Here is a 19,173-nt window from a genome sequence, read left to right on the forward strand (position 1 = left end):
TAGCAGCCAGATAAAGTGTGTATGTCCGTTATGTATCCAGCTATGTCAAATTGAAAGTCTTCTGTGAATTGGCATATTAAATCAATATTTTTTTTTTAAATGCACTCAATAGCTTACAATTATTCCTGCTATCTTAACGCTTTTAACATTTTCCTATTTGTACATAGGACTTTTCTTCCTCTATTTATATCACATTGTTTACTAGATTAAGTAAAGTGAATTACCTACTATTTTATTCCAGTTTGTGTGCATTTACATTGTTCCTTATGCCATTCAGTAAGTACTGAAAGCAGAAGGAAAAAAAACCTCTAGTAGAAATCTATATGCAATAACACCACTAGAATACTGAGGCTTGATATCTTCCAATTTGCAGCATACTAGACAAAGATATATCTTGAGGGCTTTGTATATCAAGGGCCTGATTCCACCATGTTTACTCCTTGCGTAGTACTTTGCTCCATGAATAGTCCATATAAATAAAAGTGGCAGAGTTTGAGTTCCAAAATTTATGCTACAGATTCGAATTGTTCATTTCACCCAAAATAGCACAGAAAGTAGATATGGAAAATTCTAATTAGTTTATCTTGGCCACAACTGCGACAGTATAAGATTTTTCCCTACACTCTGTATGCAAGTTTTTTTGTCTCATTTGATAATGACTGAAATATTGGGGGCCTTCAACTCCCTGTAGAGACTGTCTAACTGACTAGTAGATCTCACTGTTAGAATGTATTTTCTAGATGCCCAGTTTAATTTTTTCTCTGCTCCACTCATACCATTACCTCTAGCCAATAAACCTTTGTGGGCCACCCAAAACACTGTTTGACTTTCACTTAGATCCATTGTGGCAGTATAATGTGTTTTGGGAATCGGGAAGTGCTCAAATGCAAAGTGTATTAGAACCAGTGTGGGCCCCTTATTGAATGAGGGAGGCAACCTAGTGACAGAGGATGTGGAAAATTTTCTGATTCCCTCCTGATGACCTTAATGGTAAATAGGAGGGGAGTGCCCAGTCCAACTAAACAATGTTATGTACCTAGAACATAACACTTTCTGTGTAAATTCATAGGAGCCAGATGTCGTTGAAAACTTTACTCTCCTAGCACAAACTATCCCATCACTTTTTATCTTTCAAATACTTAGCTTTTTTTAAAAAAAAGATAATCCTGTAGATGACCTTAGCGAGAAATACCTGTCTTAAATACTGCAGCATTCTAATTTATTGGGGAGGGGGAACATACTGTCTGTCCCATAAAGTGTTATGACAGGCTCTCCATTAAAGGCTTGCATAAAGGGCCTGTCACAACAGTTCCTACACTTACATAAGAGCAAGGAGCACTCCCTTAGTCCATCGCAGGAGCGCATAGGGTCCCACAGAGTGATAAGTAGGTAAGGCTATGGAGGAGTGGGCCAGCCACACCACTGGGAACAAACTGCACAATACTGAAGGATGGTGCAGACCACCTGCTCACTGAAGTGTTTGGGGAGGAATTGTTCCTCCCAGTGGTGATATACAATGCCTCCCCAAGATTCTGCACCCTCTCTCACTTTAGTTCTGTACCCTTTCCTACTTGGGGCAACGGCTAAATGCCACAATTTAACTCTTAATCATATGCATGCTTCCTATAGTTAGCAAAGAGATTCCATATAGCAACACAGTGGCATAGGTGTGGCATATGCTTTTAAGCTATTTCTAAATTAGAATGTCCCTGGCTTTTACAAATGATGTGTTAATCGAGATTCTGCTGAATCAATGTCCTCTCTCTTTGCCAGCAGTAAGCGATAATGAAAACTATACAACACTGACGAATATTTGAATTCAGAAATAATTTATTATTGGGTAGTTCAGATACTTCTGCTATAAAATCACTACTTTCACCACATCTATACTAACAGATTAGAATTAGAGAAATTGTATAGAGAAGATGGCCTGGATAAACTATGAAGTACAGACTGAATTTTGTTTGTAGAGTCATAGATATTAGACTAAAATTTATTTTGGACAGAGAAATTTAAAAGATTGTCACTTTCTCATATGGTTGGTAGAGGTTGGTTAGATATTATTAATTCACTAATCCAGCCTTGTAGGAAATTGTAGCAGCTTTGGGAAGGTTGACTCAGGCACCACTATAGGAAATATTTTAAAAAGAATTAAGGTTTGCAAGAATATTTTCAAAATGTTAATTTCATTTTTTTTGTAATCAGAGGCTTCTAGTAATTCTTGCATCCTAGAATATTATTCAAAAGTGATATAAGGTTTAATTGAGATATATATTACACACCAGGGTGCTTTTCAGAAAAGTTTGCCTATTTAAATGAAAAGCACAATTCTAAGTAATTTTTAAGAGGCTGTGGAATAGAGATTCCCAATACTTTAATCTTCCCATAGTTCATTTAAAATCCAGAGTTATCCAAACAAATTGCATACATTAATTCAATGTGGGAGGATAATAACTGGATTTATTGGAAATATATATATGTAACCTGCATATTTCATTATTTTATATCCACTCAAAATATATTAAATCTTGGGTGTTTACACATACCTTTTCTCCAATCAAGGTATGAGACACTAGGCTGCATATTTTCCAAGTATGATCTAAATATTTCCACTCCACCCAATCAAAGGCTTTCTTTGCATATGAGGATGGAGCTACTAATGAGGTTTTCTTCTTCAGATTGAATGGAAAACATTCAGGGCTTTTTGTTGTCAGTATCATATCTACTTTTCATTGCATATAAAGCCCCTTTAATCCTCACTTACTATTTCCTAAAGTGTTTTTCATCCTGGTTGCTTAGATGCTTGCCATTACTTTTATACGGCCCCAATGCAACAAAGCATATATGAGTAGTTCTGTTGAAATCACTGCAACCATTTACATGTTTGAAGTTCAACATGTGCTAAAAAGTTTTGCTGGATCATGACATGAAAACAAAATAGGTCTCTAAATATGATCCTTGTCTTTTCCATCTGTATGTTCTAATGAAATAGATGCTAACATCATAGGAGGTCCTAATGTCTTGCGCCTCATTTCTGCAAAGCACTTATGCACATGTTTAACTTTATGTAAATGTTTAGCTTCAGTACAAAAGTCCATCACTATACTGCAAAGCACTGAGCCTGAGCTTAATTTTAAGCATGTGTTTAAGTTCTTTGCTAAATAGGGATGGATTTACTCCAGTGCTTAAAGTTGAAGATATATGTAAATGCTCTGCTGAATTGAGGCCTTAGACAACATTAAATATGTCTGTCAAATACGGTTCCATATTTTTTCCCTAAATTGTATAGTATAACCATGGCATCATGTTGGGTTATCTAGATGCTCCTTTGTAGGATGGCCAAGTTTTTTGTAAATTAGCAATATTTTCTATGTTACCTAAATTGTCTGACAAATAACTTTTCATAGTGTGTATTATATTGTAAAGCTGTGTCTTTAATTTAATTGAGCTAAATTGTGATCTTTGCATCTGTTCCTTGATCTGGTATGCAAAGCATTTGTTTTTCCTTCCTCCTTTTTTTTTTCATAAAATTGTGATTTTTTTTTCATCTACCTTTGTATTTTCAGTCATAAGTGCATTTAATTTACATTTTTCATTGTATAATTTTCTACAAGTATAGCATTCTGTTTTTTATTAATTTTTAAAACTCCTTCTGCAGTGATTGTTTTTTTAATGTAAGGTTAATCAAGGCCAATATTATCAAACTTGGGTGCCTAAACTTGGATTTATGCACCTGACTCTAGACACCCATGCTTAAAAATGTTAGTGCATATTTTCTATTTTGAAAGATCTCTAAGGAGGTAAGGTGACCTCTGTTCACAGACTTAGTGCCCCAATAAGATTGTGTGTGAAGCCAGGTATATTATATATAACTTGTAGCCATGGACAAGGACCATATTGGGACAAGCACTGTACAACTACAGAACAAAAAGACGGTCTATTCATGAAGGGTGAATATTCAGACTGTATGTAAGTGATGTTTAGGTAGGCGAATTACGATAACTGTCGCAGCCCCTTAATCGCAGTTGCCTGGGGCACCAGGGCTCACAGGATCTGTATGAACAAGGATTTTTGACATTCTATTATCTCTAGACCATCATTCTGCTCCCTCTACGCTTGTATTATGTCCCCTAAATCCTTTGTCTGTTTTGTCTCTTTGAATTATTTTAGTCTGTTTGTACAGACTATACTACGGGGGCCTGATTTCAGTTGGGGTCCCCAGACATTTTTCTAATACAAATATTATCAATGTCCCTTTCTAGCCCATCCTCAGCCTGTCCAAAAGTGGCCTTCTGTACTAGCCTTACACAGACCTGCAAGGAGATGTAGTGCATATAAAAACGGTTTTAAAATTGTAAGCTATCACTTTAAATGTCAGGGATTTTCCTGGTCCTGCTTGCAGGCTACGAGGATCTGTAAGGAAGGGTGTGATCTGAGTCAAATTGGCTGTCTGCATACTGACTGCTATCTAAAGTGAGGTGCTCTGTTTAGGGAGCAGCCTGCTTTGCCTCGCTCTGTTTTGGGATTCCTGTGTTATCATTTTGATTTCTAATAAATAAAGTAGTTATGTTGCAACCTTCCAGCAAGAGTATTTTGTTATTTTTTTTATCTGATTTTCTCCACTTGTATGCTGTCAAACATAAAAGGAGACCATTTCCCTGGCAAGTAGGGTGTGCTCAGCCAGTTGCCCCTTTAACACTAATCCCTCCACAGAGGTGTTCAGAGCTCTGGATAGCAAGCAAAGAAAGAACCATTATAAATAAAATATTTGTCTCCAACATTCACCTAACATTTGCCAACATACCAGTCAGAAAACTTATGAATGCAGGCAAATACAACAAAAGATATTCAAACTGAGATATTTTCACATCACTTTCTCAGATGTACGTTATACTTCGCAAACTGGTTAGATGTCAAAGAAATCAACCGATCATTATACTGTCATTGGTGTAAGATTAATATAAGTACCTTGTTTTATAAAGCATATGTCATATCCAATATCAGCTCAGTACTAGATGTGCATAAGTTAGCAAATATCAAATACTATACAAATTCATCTTCCAGTTAATTCCTGACCTCTGCCTGTTGCAAGAGATAGTCCAAGCCGTCTGTAATATCTGCTCAGCTCAAGGAGAATTTCATAAACTAGATTTATTTTGGCTTTGAATATCAACGCAACACACTGATTCATACAACAGAGGTTATCCTGAGTCAGAATCTACACATTTCCAAAAAAAGTCAGTGTTACTAAACTGACTCTGAAGTGCAGGGGCGTTGACTATTTTCTGATGTTACTTTATGCTTAGGGCTTGCTTCTAATCTCATGCCACCGTAAACCAGGAGTGACTCCACTGAAATAATGGAGGTAAAGGAGTTTTACACCAGTACAAGAACTACATCAATCCCTATTATCTGGGGGGAAATTTCTTTCTATTGTATTCTAGATAGCCTACTTATAACTGCATCTACCTGGTTGTTACATTTTTGGCTTTCAAGTAGTCCTTAAGGATTCTGACAGCTATGCTGTTTTATTCCCATTTTGAAATAAGAAGCAGTACTGGAAATCTAACCCCCATCCAAACCACACTGCTCAGTTATTGCTGGCAACTGTAACAGCATCCTCTCAGATTAAAGTACTAGGTTTTCTCACTGTTCTGTACAGTATAGTATAGTATTGAGTAATCGCTTCTGCCCTCTTTTGGGAGCCCACTGACACCACAAGAGTCATCAGTCACCCAAATCTGGAAACAAATCTCCCTATAAGTTTTACTATTTTTGCTCTCTTCTCTGTCTTTTAATATTTCCTCGGGACTCTCAAGGGTTTAGTTATGCACCCTTACTTGATAGTTTGGTCTCTCCTTTCCTCTTTTTAAAGAGCGTTGCCTCAGCACTGCAGAAGTTCATAGATGCATTCCTCACCACCACAGGTTTTCATTGATGTATTCAGGGAAGTTAAACGACCACATGAGAGAGAGGTGAGGGCTCTTGAAGCTCACATGTGTGGGTCATCCCAGGTGTGAACATCTTTAACATGGGAGTGTTTCATACACAATAAATGTTGCTGTAATCTAGTGGTAAACCAGACAGGCATGCTGCCCTACTGCTTCATTTCTGTCCAAGTATACCGCCAGTGACTGAACAAAGTGAATTTTGAAGTGACTGAGAGCAAGGTGATGAATGTTTCATATTATTAGGGACTAGATGCAAGATCATTTGGATTCTAGTAGCTATTGAGGCCCGGGAAAGAGTCAAAGCTAGGGTCAGTAGCTTTCTTCATTCTCCTAGAAGACCGAGAATAAAACTGTAATCATACTGCTTTTTTAAAATGTGGTGGCTGTAGCTAATGGCCCCAGTAAACAAGCAATTTAATAAAAGTATCTGCTGCTACAATTTGTGCATGTGTTAATTTACAGTACTGGCGACAGTGGACCGGAAAGGCTGGCTGCTAGAAAAAACAGAACCGAGTAGAAAGCAGTCATGTCTTTCTGACACTGAATCAACTTTCTCCGGGCAACAGGGAGGGTTTCAGACACAGCTGAGCGAAAATGTTTTTGAAGAGTTTGCAAACATTTTATCAAAATAAAAATGGCACTTCCCACAATTATCTGAATCGATCATAGTTTCATCCATTTAATGGCTCAGAAGGAAAACACTCAATTCAACATTATTTTAAGCATGATTCTAAGATATGAAGGCCTCTGGTCCACATAAATAAACATCATCCCTCAAAATATGGCCTCATTCTTCCATTAGTTTCCGACTGATATTCATATAAGTGAATGAAATGAAATGGATCAAGTATGCAAATGGACCTTTCACAAATAGCACCATGGAGCGAGTGGTTAGTAAATGAGGATGTAACATAAAATGAGCCCATTGCATATAAATCTATATACATGGCAGGTATATAGGGTTTGGGGGTTTTTTTGTATATAAGAATACACAACTTCCCAAACCCCTCGTCCAGAGGCGTAGCTAGACAAATACCTGAGCAGAACCATCACATCAAATATGACTGCATGTACTTGCAATTATCTGGAGTGACTGTGACACAAGAAAACTGGATGTAAAATAAGCTAGGCAGCTAATAAATTTGGCTCAGTGATTCTTTCCTTCAGAAAGGTCCCCAGCTATTTTTAAGTATTCAGCATAAATTTTCAAAAGTGCCTAAGTTGCATGAAAAAACAGGAAGAGATTTAAAGTGTCCTGAAATTCTCTAGGCCTGCTAGCTCTTTTCCTAAATTCTTTTCCTCTATCTGTCTATCCCTCTGTTATTTGTTTGGGCAACCCTCCTGCTTATAAAAATTTGGCCATCCAATTAGGGAATGGAAGCTAGGCCATATGATTTAGATCACCACTCACATAAACCAACTACTGAATTCCAATTACCCAATACAGGAAGGAATATTCCTTCAAACAGTTCGAGAAGAAAACCATACCAGTTCCAAGGGGCTTGTTAAAAATGTTCAGCAAACAATTTTAAACAATGAACAATTCTAGGAAAATTCTCATTGATTCACAGACCATTCACAAGCAGGAAAAGAGACCGAAAAGTTTGCTCGTAAGAGGGTTCATACAGATCTGCATTCAGATGGGCATGTTGCTTTTGGATAAAGAGTGAAATTCAAAGGGGATTCTGGAAGAAGAGTTTGTGTGAGGCACAGAGACCATCTTGAGGCATAATGACGGTCTGTTGTGTCCCCCGAGTTTCTGGGAGTCACACAGCAGACTCCGGACAACCTGATCACAGAGGCAGACTCACTGAGCAAATGAGTTGGAGTAGTGGGTGCCTGTGCCTCACTGGTAACACTTCAGCTGTTACCAGCCTTCCATGCTTTGGGGTTGCATTAAGATATAAAATGACAAGGGGATTTGTAACCCTTCTGCCCGTCACAGTTGGCAGCAACAAGGGCCGGGTTCAGTATCTAGGGGATCCATTCCAATAACACAATGCAAACTGGCTCGAGCCCCCACCCAGTGACCTGGGACAAATATATACCACCCCCGCTGGGTGCCTCCAAGAGGCAATACTTCCCCTCTCGCAAGCACATAGTCTGTGTGTAGCAAAAAGCCTTTTAATAACAGAGAGAAACAATGTGGCATTATGTTGGGGAAACACCACCAACAGGATTCGTAACACAACCCATGAGCAAAAAACCCGCCCCAAGCAAATTGGGGCATGCTCTTTCCCTTTGGTTCTTGAGTCCAGCAACCCGAAATCACCCAAAGTCCCAAAAGTCCAATGACCCAAAAGTCTCTGTCCCTGGTCAGGGCAGCCCCAGATTTCAAAAGTTTATCTGCAGAGCTTTACCTCCTAACCTGGGTGGAGATGGGGGGGAGAAGAGAGGTAAGGGGCACCTTACATGATCTGAAGCTGACCTCCCCACAGCTCCATAGGCCTTCACTCCGCTCTGCCAGCCGCCCCACAAACTGCTCCGCTCCGCTCCGCTCCCCACAAGCAACTCCTGCCATCCCACAAACTGCTCCACCAGCCGGTCCACGAACTGCTCCGAGTCCCACAAGCAGCTTCCACCGTTCTATGAATTGCTCCACCAGCCTGTCCTGTCCTGCTGCGCTATAAAGGCAGACTTGACCACTGGATTGGCCTCTGGAGGGACCCTGGGCAGCTCTGGAAATGGGCCAATGGCACCAAATTCAACAACCTGTAAGTCCTCTGTGAATTCCCTGGGCTTTGGGTCCCTGGCATCTGAGATAGCGAGTTCAGGCCGACGCACCAGTCAGTGCTATGTACTCTGTGTATTAGTGATGGGTGGAAGCAAGTGTTGTCTGCTGGGAGACTGGCCAAAGCTTTCAGATCTGTCTGGCTTTAGTGGGGCCATCTGCTTTAAAGATGCCTGATAGTCACAAACGCTGAGTGCCTGGGGCTGCCGTGAGAACTAGGGTACAATAGAGACGGCCCAGACGACATCCCAAGAGGGATTTCAGTGGGATGTGGGTGTGATCAAATAACCAAACCCCAGTTGATCCGATAGCAGGGTTTGACCCTGGACCATCAGCGCTGAAAGAACGGCAGAGTAGGTCACGCTGGCGGGGGAGTGGCACTACATATCCAGGAAAGCATAGAGTAAATTAGAGTAAAAATCTTAAACAAATGCAACTGTATCCTAGCATCTCTCAGAATAGAAATTCCACACTTGAAGAATAGGAATCTAGCAGCAGGAATATACTACTGACCAGGATGGGGACTGTGAAATTTACGGAGATTAGAGAGGCTACAAAAGCAGAAAACCCAATAATAATGGGGGTTTTCAACTATCCCCATATTGTCTGGGAACATGTCCCCTCTGGATGGGATGCAGAGAAGTGATTTTTAGACACCATCAATGACGGCTTGTTGGAGCAGCTAATCCTGGCACCCACAAGGGAAGGGGCAATTCTTGATTTAGGCCTAAGTGGAGCACAGGGTCCGGTCCAAGTGGGGAATGTAGCTGAACTGCTCGATAATAGTGACCATAATGTAATTAAATTTAACATTTAACAGCTCACTTCATCGGATACATTCAGTGGAAAATAACCGTGAGTAAATTTATATACACACAGAACATGAAAAAATGAGTGTTTAACACGCATACTGTAAGGAGAGTGATCACTTAAGATGAGCTATTACCAGCAGGGGAGTGGGGTGGGGGGAGAGAGAGAAAACCTTTTGAAGTGATAATCAAGGTGGGCCATTTCCAGCACATTTCTAGGAGTTTACAAGAGCATGTGAGGAACAGTGGTGGTGGTGGGGGGGTGGGTGGGATAAATAGTTTTAAACAACCATTTTTTCATGTTCTGTGTATATATAAATTTACTCACTGTTATTTTCCACTGAATGCATCCGATGAAGTGAGCTGTAGCTCACGAAAGCTTCTGCTCAACTAAATTGGTTAGTCTCTAAGGTGCCACAAGTCCTCTGCGAATACAGACTAACACGGCTGCTACTCTGAAACCTGTCACAATTAAATGAATAGGCAGCAGGTCTGACACAAACAAAAGGAAAAAGAAAAAGAGTACTTGTGGCACCTTAGAGACTAACCAATTTATTTGAGCATGAGCTTTCGTGAGCTACAGCTCACTTCATCGGATGCATACTGTGGAAACTGCAGAAGACATTATATACACACAGAGACCATGAAACAATACCTCCTCCCACTCCACTCTCCTGCTGGTAATAGCTTATCTAAAGTGACCATCAAGTTGGGCCATTTCCAGCACAAATCCAGGTTTTCTCACCCCCCACCCCCATACACACACAAACTCACTCTCCTGCTGGCAATAGCTCATCCAAACTGACCACTCTCCTTACAATGTGCATGATAATCAAGGTGGGTCATTTCCAGCATAAATACAAGTTTAACCAGAACGTCGCGGGGGTGGTGGGGGAAAGAAAAAAACAAGGGGAAATAGGCTACCTTGCATAATGACTTAGCCACTCCCAGTCTCTATTTAAGCCTAAATTAATAGTATCCAATTTGCAAATGAATTCCAATTCAGCAGTTTCTCGCTGGAGTCTGGATTTGAAGTTTTTTTGTTGTAAGATAGCGACCTTCATGTCTGTGACTGCGTGACCAGAGAGATTGAAGTGTTCTCCGACTGGTTTATGAATGTTATAATTCTTGACATCTGATTTGTGTCCATTTATTCTTTTACGTAGAGACTGTCCAGTTTGACCAATGCACATGGCAGAGGGGCATTGCTGGCACATGATGGCATATATCACATTGGTGGATGTACAGGTGAACTAGCCTCTGATAGTGTGGCTGATGTTATTAGGAAGTATTTCTTCACACAACACACAGTCAACCTGTGGAGCTTGTTGCCAGGGGATGTTGTGAAGGCCAATAGTATAACTCTGTTCAAACAAGAAGTAGATCAGTTCACAGAGGATAGCTCGACCAGTTCCTATCAGCCAGGATGGTCAGGGATGCAACCCCATGTTCTGAGTGTCCATAAACATCTGACTGCCAGAAGCTGGGTGTGAATGGGATGGATCACTCGATACTGACCCTGTTCTGTTCATTCCCTCGGAAGCACCTACCGCTGGCCAGTATCGGAGGACAGGACACTGGGCTAGATGGGCCATTGGTCTGACCCATGTGGCCAGTCTTAGGTACTTACAGCTGAATGGCATTTTTAAAAGAGCCCTTTGCGGTTGATGGGAAGCTGGAAAATGTGCCCAGAGGAGGCTTAGAAAACAAGTCAGTTGATGACCTGTTTGATCCCAGTCAGATATTTTCACATATTCCAGCAAGGATGCCCTGGTGTCGGCAGCAGTCTGTCTTTGTGATTGCCTCATGAGTCCATCTGTTAGCCGGCCCGTTTGGGGTCTGTCCACACCGCAGCTGGCACCATGCCATTGCAGAGAAACTAAATGAATTCTTTGCAGCAGTCTTCACGGCTGAGCATGTGAGGGAGATTCGCAAAGCTGAGCCATCCTTTTTAGGTGACAAATCTGAGGAACTGTCCCAGATGGAGGTGTCATTAGAGGAGGTTTTGGAACAAATTGAGGAACTAAACAGTAACAAGTCACCAGTCCCAGGAACTCAAATGTGAAATTGCAGGACTACTCACTGTAGTCTGTAACCTACCATTTAAATCCGCTTCTGTACCCGATGACTGGAGGATAGCTAATGTGACGCCAATTTACCGGAACTGGGTAAACAGGCATCTCAGTGGGGTGTTAACCCTGAAATCTGCCACCCTGTGGGCGCCCCCCCCAGCAGAAGGCTCTGGGTGCATCATTGCCATCCCCTCAGAGCTCGTCTGGGGTGATGCTGGTGGGGGAGCCACCCACAGCCATCTGCTCAGGTGGCTGTGAGCTGGGCTCTCCCTTCTCTGGGACAGATCTCACCCCGAGCCAGAGGCTGGTGGCCTGAGGGCAGGGAGATCCCGGCCTGCCCAAAGAATAGTGCTGGGACTTCTCCTAGCCGAGCACATGTCTACTGTGAGTAGCCAGGATGGGACCATGGGGGAGGATTTGCCTGTGGGCCTGGATCCCACCCTGTTCCCAGGTGGGAAGCGCTGGCCTCCAGCTCTGACGGGAAGCTCTGTGTGAGTGGCTGGGGTCACCCCATGGCCGCTGGGTTTGTGCTGCTGGCATTTCACTCCAGCCGCCCCCTGCAATACAGCCTGTCCTGACAGGCCTCTGGCCTGAGAGCTGATGTAAACTGTCCAGGGAGCCATGGACCCAGCTCTTCTGTGCAGCGTTACTGCTGCTCCTCGCCACGCTGAGAGTCACCTGGAACCTGCGCCCAGGGCAGTTTGGGTGGGTTGGGCCTGCAGGGGCCCATCCAGACCCAGCTGGGTGTGTAGGGGGGGAGAGTAGGAACTGGGTTAATACCCACCCGGCATAAATGCTCCATGGAGGTCAGTTGATCTTAGAACCTTTCCTGGCCTTGCTGCCCCACTGCCCCCTTTCTAGCTGGGGCCTGTGGCAGGTGCAGGAAGGGGAATCGTGAGGGGCTGTGAGTGCAGCAGCTCCCTGCACTGTGCGAGAGCGTCTCTCCCTGCCTGTGACTGATGGGAAATGTCCAGCTCCTACCTGACACCAGCTCCCTGGCTTCTGTCTTGCAGGTTTCCGATCGGAGGAGGAGGAGACTGCGCGTATCTGAACGATCTGAGTGCGGTCAGCAGCTTGCGATGCACCAGTGAGAGACCCTGGATCTGCACCAAACCCGATGCATTTACAGAGGTACAGGAGGCTGCCGTGGTAGGGGGCTCGTAAGGAGAGCACTGTGGAATTAGTCCCGGAAAAACCAGACTGATCTCTTTACAAGATCACATCTGAGCAATTCCGGAATATCAGGGAATGCTCTGTGCATCACTGGGCAGAGCACTGTGGACTCAGGTGAAAACTAGAGATGCTATTTGCACATCTTGTCCCCCCACCCGTGCCGTCTCTTTTTCTGCCAGCGGAACGGCTCAAATCCAGCCTTTCCTACCCCTCCTCAGCTGGACCAGGAGCTCTGCCTAACTGAGCCAAGGCACCAGCCTCAGCTTTCGCTGCCCTGACATTCCCCCACAGAAGCTTTTTACTCTAGAAAATTATGTATGGAATCTTTGAAAAATATTCATCATTCCCATTTGGTGGTCTGGCATAGAGCTATGGGGGGATGTTCTACATTCCCGTGCCTCTGCGCCCCCCCCCCCCCCGCCCAGGAACTTTTTAACAAAGTTTTTTTTATGGATCAGTTTTTGGGGTCTTTTGAAAACCCAATTGATTTTGAAGTTTGCAGGTTTACACCACCAGTTCCTTTTTTTTGTTGTTGCCAGATATTGCTTTGGATAAAAGCATGAATGTTTTAAACTGGTTTTAATTTTCCATTTTTAGTTTTAAGAGCACTGCACCCACCAAGGGAGTAGACCCCCTGTTACACTCCTCGTGGGACACCTAGGGCCTGGAACGTAGGAGTAAGAGGAGATATGTCTGTTCTCTCCCTTCCTGGAGCCCAGTGGGTTTGAAAAGGGCAGGGAGGGGTTGGTGTGACAGACAGACCAGGTGCCAGGTCATGCCAAAGTCCCCATGTCTCAAGGGGACCCTGAGAAATATACAGCTGGGATCAGGCTGGCTCACCTGTGTGTTAAGATAGGTATTAGCATTATAAGAATGTGTTCAGCCTTTATTGAATGCTTGTGAGCTGCTGCAGCATTAATCTCATTTCTTCTGACCTCTGAATCCCACATTGTTAGGTAATATTGGAAACGTTTGTTTTCGGAGCCTCTGTGACTGTTGTAAATCACTAGACAGGAGAGTGAATTAAGGCAGTCAGGAGTGTGAAGTGCGATCTCCAGGCAGCTCAGAGCACAAGGGAGGAGGTGGGATACAAGAAGGAACTGAATCTCGTTGATGCTGGGGGGCAGGGTTTTCTAGGCATAAGCAAGAGTTCCCCACCTGCTTAGCCTGGGTTAGCCCTAAAGGACAGAGTTTATAATGGACCAGTGATACACAGACTGCGTCTCATGAGCTGCAAGTGACTCTTTAATGTGTCTCCTGCCGCTCTTTGTAGCACATGATATTAAAACACTGTGATTTCATTAAAAAGAAAAGGAGTACTTGTGGCACCTTAGAGACTAACCAATTTATTTGAGCATGAGCTTTCGTGAGCTACAGCTCACTTCATCATGTATCTGATGAAGTGAGCTGTAGCTCACGAAAGCTCATGCTCAAATAAATTGGTTAGTCTCTAAGGTGCCACAAGTACTCCTTTTCTTTTTGCGAATACAGACTAACACGGCTGTTACTCTGAAACCTGTGATTTCATTGTTAACCAGTCAGGATGCTTTTACTGTGTTATTAGCCACTAAGTTATTTGCTGCGAGCATTTATATAAAAAACTAAATATTTCCCCTGCCCTTCTGTTTAAATAGGAGAAGTGCTATAGTAAATGAAACAATGAATTCACGCTACTGTGGCTCTTTTGGGTAAGGCTGATCACTAATTTGGCTCCTGAACCACTGAGCTCGGAGCATCACTGCTGTAGATGCTTCTGTTACCTTATGAAACTTTGTAGCTTAGTTGTGTATGTATGTTCACCTGCTTTAGCCTTGTAAATAATTCTTATTTCCTTTTTAATAAAGTGTCATATAATAAGACTGGCTACGTGCGTGGTCTTTGGTGTGACGTCTAAGGTGCAGTTCACCTGGGGTGCCTGGACCTGTGGGACTGGGAGTAACCTGAATACTGTTGTGATTCTGAGTGTAAGAGACCATCTGTCTCTCAAAGGCAGGCTCACCTGGGTTGCGAGACAGATCGGAGAACCCAAGGGGACTGCACGGCTAGGCTGTTAGGATGCCGGAGGAGGTTACCCTGCATGCATCGGGGGGGAGGGATAGCTCAGTGGTTTGAGCATTGGCCTGCTAAACCCAGGGTGTGAGTTCAATCCTTGAGGGGACCATTTAGGGATCTGGAGCAAAAATTGGGGATTGGTCCTGCTTCAAGCAGGGGGTTGGACTAGATGACCTCCTGAGGTCCCTTCCAACCCTAACCTTCTATGAATCTATGAATCTATGTTTGGTTGGTGAAATCTGTCTAGAATTCTCAGCCAGTTTGGATTTGTGCCCTGGTTCCCAGCAGTCTGCCCTGAGGTTGGCGTGCACTCTCTCAAGAGACTGCAGACAGCGCTATTGCACGGCCTTGGCTTCAGTTCCCTCCTTCCAGGAGAGAGGAGCTGAGCCTGCCCAGAGATGGAGTTTGCGGGAAAGATGTACGTGACCCAGGGACCCCTTGGTGCCAACTGGCAGGCAGCACAGAAGGTTTTCCAGGAATCCCCTGGGTCTGATCTTTACATCAGTCGTTTTAAACCTTTCCAGATGACTGTACCTCTTTCAGGAGTCTGATTTGCCACCTCACTTAAAAAGCGAAACTCCAGTTTCACCTCACTTAAAAACTACTCGCTTACAAAATCAGACACAAAAAATACAGAAGCATCACAGCCACTATTACTGAAAAATGATTGACGTTCTCATTGTTACCATATAATAAAATAAATTAATGGTAATATAAATCTTGTACTTCCATTTCAGTGTATAGGATATAGAGCAGTGTAAACAAGTCACTATCTGAAATTTTAGTTTGTACTGACTTCGCTAGTACTTTTTATGTAGCCTGTTTTAAAACTAGGTAAATATCTGGATGAGTTGATGTCTCCCTGGGAAGACGTCTGCATACGGCCAGGAGTACATGTTCCCCTGGTGGAGAACCAGTGGTCTACAGAATAGTTCACCAAAGGGGGCATGTGAGGTCTGTATCAAGGGCCAGTAGCCCAATGGTCACCATAATTGGAGCAAGACCTCTGTATGGATACTATGTAAGGAGCTGTGTCTCTAGACTGACAATGATGCCCTTAAGGTCTTGGAGTTAAGGCAGGTCACGGGAGGTGATGTACCCCAGATGCTCCTTTCAGACAGGAGGCAACTGAGGTTACCTCCCTGTCTGGCCATCTGTGTATTGTGTGCCTGCCGTAGGATGTCTCTTTGCCACTGAGCCAGGTGTAAAATTAGAGTGCAAAATCCACAAAAAAGGGAAATCTACAGGAAGAAACTAAGAGCAGGGGGCTGTGTGTGTGTCCATCTGTGGTGTTTAAGCATAAAGACAAAGGATCGGTCTGATCTCTCTCGGTGTGCAGAGACATACTGGATCCTTCCCCTGGGAGACAAAATGACCGTACGCATGTCTCAAGAAAGAAGGGTCCGAGCCTGCCTGGCTCTGAAGTGCTGCAAGGATTTCAGGTGAGCTGTACTTGGTTAGACAGAAGAATACCTTGTTAGTTCGGTCTAGGCTCTAGAACACATGTTATGACTTTGTTATATGTAACCGTTTGTTTCCAACACTTCTACTTGACTCTTGGCTTTGTTGAACTGAGGGGTGATTTCGCTATGAGCCTATGGCAGCGCTGTGTGTTAAGTGGAGCAGTGATCTGAGCTGGACCTGGTAAGCTGGGGCCGAGGATGTTACTGTTCCTTTGGAAACCGTGAATCTGTGAATCCTGCCAGTGCCCAGGGGACCAGGGACTGGACGCTCCAGACAGATGCTCAGAGGGCTTGAGGGCAGAGTGGGCCTATTGCTACCCTGCAGTGACGGCAGGCCCAGCAGCGAGTGCGTGTGGCCAGTGGAGTTGGGAGCTGACCCCTGGCAGGCACAGACAAGGCTCCCTCAGGCAAAGGGCAGGTGGTGGCGAGGTGCCTCCCAGCCCTGGGTACCCTGGGAAGCATTGCAGGGTATTAACTTACTGCAGGTTTGGGGCAGTTAAAAATTACACCCCAAGGCCCCAGCCCAGTGAGGAGGACCGAGGAGAGGAACTGTGACTGCGTGGGGCCCCTGAGTCCCAGCACCGCCCAGAGTTCTGCTCTGCCTAAAGCCCCAGTCCCGCCCCGTGAGTAGGGCTTTACCAAATTCATGACCATGAAAAATGCATCACAGCCTGTGAAATCTGGTCTCCCCTGTGAAATCTCTCTGGGGGGGGGCGGGAAATATGTCCCAGTACTGCCCCCCCTTACGTCTACGCTGCCTTCAGAGCTGGGCAGCCAAAGAACAGCAGCTGCTGGGGCGGGGGGGAGGGCCAACCTTATGGGTGGGTGATGTGGGCAACTGCCCCGAGCGCGGTGGTCAGGAGGGAACCCCACCACCCGCCAGCTCCAGGCCCTTTTAACCTCTGAGTGCTGGACCCTGGAACGGGGGAGGGGCAGGGTTGGCAGCGTCCCGGGCAGGGGCTCCTACTGTGTGTCTGGCTCTAGATGCAAGTTCGGGCTGGGCTGGGGAGGAACAGGACCTCGTCCCCTGCATGGGCTGCTCCCAGGGCCAGATCAGAGCCACCGCCAGGAACCTCCCCCAGCAGCAGAAAGCTCCATGGCTGCCGGCCGGGAGCCCAGCTCTGAAGGTAGCACCACTGCCAGGAGCAGTGCCGAAGTCAGGGTCGCAATACCGTGACACCCCTCCCCCAATAGCCTTGAGACCCCCCCCCTTGACCCTCTTCTGGGATGGGATTCACACAGTTACAACAGGGTGACATTTCAGATTGAAATAGCTAAAACTGTGAAATTTAAAAGACTTTAAAAAATCTCATGACCATGAAATTTACCAAACTGGATGGGTGAATTTGGTAGGGCCCTACCCAGGAGACTGAACAGGGGGGTACTTCTCATTACAGCTACACAAATGTGGATCTTCAGTTGCACTGTTTATATCATGGCCGCTTCTTTCTGGCAGATCCATTTGAGCTCCGCGGCACACGTCTCAGACAGAACCTGGCTGCCTTTTATCCACCCGCAGCTGTTCCCAGCAGCAGAGCCTGAGAAGCTGCAGAGTGAGAGAGAGTCCGTGTCACTGTGGGTCCCTGTAACAAGGAAAGGCCCATGGGTGAGTGTTTCCTCCCCCTCACCCTAATGGGAGGCTTGGCTCTGGTGTTGTCCTTCATCTCTAACTTTCCTGTAAAACGAGGCCAATATCTAGATGAGTTGACCTACTCCTCGGAAGACCTCTGTTTACCCCAGGGATACATGTACCCCTGCTTGAGAACCACAGAGTTAGGGGGTCTGGAGCAAGGACCATACGAGGCTGAATCCCATGTGGTCGGTGACCTGGTACTTGTTCATTGGAAGCGCCACCTTGATCTCCTGCATCTCAGCTTTCCTCTAAAAACAAAGTCTCATGGGTGAGAGGAAACCTACACCGTGTAGCCTGGGTAACAGGACAGCTGCAGGGAGCTGAGGACTTGTCCGGATGAACGGTTAGGGCTGGATTCACAAAGGGACTTAAGAGGCTAATGGCCACTTCAGGCACCTCTGTCTCTTGGAGTGGGAAGTTCCTTGGAGAATTCCACTGGGTGGGAGACTCAGCTGTGAGGGGAGGGGGCAGGCAGCAGCATCTCATCAACCCAAGATTGGAATAACTGAAGTAATGTTCCCTTTACATGGGGCCTCAGCTCTTTGAAAGCTCTGCAAACGCTTTAGCCACGTATTTAACTCCATCCATAGATCGCAGTGGGAGGGCTCAGGTGCGTAAGTGTTTGCAGGATGGGCGCTCAGGGCAGTCCCTGACGTCAGGGCAAAGTCGATGTGAAGAGCCACTGTCTGGATTTGGGAGCCTGCCTGCACACCAAACTCACTCGGCGCTGGGTGCATGACTGCAAGGCGCTGGGCTGGGGAAAATCAGCCCTGGGTGGTTATTTTGAGTAGAAAACCAGAGCCACTTCTGGGGTCTTTCAGCTTCTAATGCCCGTTCCCCTCTGCAGCTGGATTTCAGCGTATGATAAAATCCCTCTCAATGCCAAGTCAGTGCCATAAATCACTGGACTGGGTGCAGGAATCAGTAGGCGACGTTCTCTGGCCTGGGTTAGGCCAGGGCTCAGACTAAATTATTCTTCCCAAAACTTTTAAAAGCTGAGCCCCCTCCTCAAGGCAAAGAAACCAATCGTGCCCCTCACCCATCAGCAATGTGTTAGCGACTCCACCCCCCATTTTCCTGTATACATCTTCAAACCCCACCCTTCCCACCATGGCTAGCACTTCCCCACGCTTCAGGAGACGCTGGAGTAGATGATCCTAACCGTCCCCTCTAACCTTAAGACCTGAGGGACCCCATCCCGGAGCATCTTAAAAATCCCAGTTCCCAGACTCTGGAACAGGGGCTGCTTTGCCGGGCTCACCTTTCTCCCTCCGTCATGTTGGCCATTG

General features: G+C 45.0%; 1 protein-coding gene and 1 long non-coding RNA gene across 2 annotated transcripts in view; one reads left to right on the plus strand and one right to left on the minus strand.

Annotated features, from left to right (window-relative positions):
• The window catches only part of LOC144273988 (C-type lectin domain family 2 member D-like), a 209,013-nt gene that overhangs the window by 177,438 nt on the left and 12,402 nt on the right, over positions 1-19,173 (minus strand). The window lies entirely within an intron of this gene.
• On the plus strand, positions 8,597-12,613 carry LOC144275329 (uncharacterized). The gene is made up of 3 exons (XR_013348013.1): positions 8,597-8,665; positions 10,658-10,739; positions 12,577-12,613. It is a non-coding gene; the product is annotated as an uncharacterized LOC144275329 (long non-coding RNA).

Source organism: Eretmochelys imbricata, chromosome 14 (assembly GCF_965152235.1).
Source record: "Eretmochelys imbricata isolate rEreImb1 chromosome 14, rEreImb1.hap1, whole genome shotgun sequence".
Classification (NCBI taxonomy): domain Eukaryota; kingdom Metazoa; phylum Chordata; order Testudines; family Cheloniidae; genus Eretmochelys; species Eretmochelys imbricata.